The sequence below is a fragment of the Humulus lupulus genome, chromosome 3 (assembly GCF_963169125.1).
Source record: "Humulus lupulus chromosome 3, drHumLupu1.1, whole genome shotgun sequence".
NCBI classification, from domain to species: Eukaryota; Viridiplantae; Streptophyta; class Magnoliopsida; order Rosales; family Cannabaceae; genus Humulus; species Humulus lupulus.
In genome coordinates, this window is record NC_084795.1 from 143,062,097 (window position 1) to 143,064,101 (window position 2,005).

Here is a 2,005-nt window from a genome sequence, read left to right on the forward strand (position 1 = left end):
TATCACGGTTGTCAGATTTCTTAATCTACTGTTGGTGAAAAACTTCATCAACACTCTCCTTTGAAGTTATATTTGATTTTGTATACCCATTTGCAGCCAATGGTTTGTTGACCTTGAGGGAGGGAGACTATAGTCCATGTGTTGTTGGCATCCAAGGCTTTTAGTTAATTTTGCATAGCTTTCTGCCATTCTATTTTAGTAGAGGCGACAGAGTAATTTTTTGGTTCTAAAATGCTATTTGCAACTAGGATTGCAGCCTTGAATGATTGTCACTATTTGTCATAAGATAAAAAATTGGAATGGGGTGTGAAGTGGATGGTACCGTGGCTTTGTACTGGTAGATGTAGTCTTTGAAATGGGCTGGTTTATGAATGTTTCTACCATATTTTGAAGTTGCTAGAGCTTCTGTGGAAGGCTTCTTTGTTTGAGATGTGGCTAGTGGAAGTGTCGTGGCATCTGTATTTAGTTCAGATGTAGATGAGATGGACTGTGTCATGTCTTGTGGATCTGCAATGAAACTTTTATGTAGAGTAGCAGGGGATGCATTTGGAGATGTAGAACATGCATTCAAGTTAGAACTTGGCAAGATAGATTGAGAAATTTTTTTGTCAATTTCTGAACTAGTAATTATAGTCTGAAGTGGGAATATTTTTTCATAAAAGATAACATCACGTGAATGGAAAATTTGATTAGTTTCAATGTCAAGAAAATTGTATGCTTTCATACGATAAGGATATCCAATAAAGATACAAACTCTTGAGTGAGGGTAAAGTTTATGTCTCTTGCTATCAAGAGTGGAAGCATATGCTAGGTATCCTATGTTTCTTAAATGGTCATAATTTGGAGCTTTATTGTGCAATAATTCAAATGAAGTTTTGAATTGAAACAACCTAGATTGTTTTCGATTTATTAAATAAACAGAAGTTTGAATAAGGTAGGTCCAATATGCTAAAGAAATGTTTGATTGGAAACATAGTGTTGCAACTACATTTAAGATATGTTGATGTTTTCTCTCCACAACTGAATTTTGTTGTGGCGTTCAACACATGAGTTATATTGTATGATGCCTTTTGAGGCAAATAAAGATGTTAAATTAAGCTATTTAGTATTATCGGTACCGACCGATTTAATGCTTATGGAGAACCGATTGCTTATCAAAGTTATGAACTTTGGTATTTCTTTTTGGGCTTCACCTTTAGTTTTCAGCATGTATAATCAAGTAAATCTTCTTGCAACATCAACAATGCTTAAAAAATATTTATATCCTTCAATACTTAAGACATGAAAATGTCCCCATATGTCAAGATGTATCAAATCAAAAGGATAAGGAGCAAAATTTTTATTAGAGATAAAGTGTAATCTTTTTTTTTTGTTGGGAAAATGACAAATGGAGCAAGGAATAGAAGAATTTATAGAATCTGAAACTTGTAAACCTTTATTGATATTTGAAGTGATTAACAGACGGATGACCAAGGTGTGAATGCCATTGATCAACATTATTAAAATTGTTAAACAAGACAAGTTTTGAAGGAATAGAGCAAACTTTTGTTAGAATATAGAGATTGTGGAGCTTTTTAGCAGTCCTAATTGTGATGTGTCGAATGGGATCCTGTATTGAACATTCATTGGAGTTAAAAACAAAGATATTAGAAGTGTTGTTGGGTAAGTGAGTGATAGACAGATTAAATTGGAATTGGGGAACATTTAAGACATTATATAATGATATATGTTCATTAATATGAATGGTTCTATGGGAATTTTATTGTAACGCCCTGGCTACCCCAGAACAGTTACGGTGAACGGTGGACCGGAAATTTGACTCATTGCCTGAGTCCTTTGGTCAAAAACGTGCTCTAGGTGTGATTAACAGGCTAAGGTATAAAACCAATAAAAAGGAAATGAAGATTTTATTACAAACTGCTCTGCAGAGCTAAACAAAACATTTACAAGTGGTTCTCAGTACAAAAAGGTCACTATAGTTGTAAAGTTACAATCCCGCCGACCT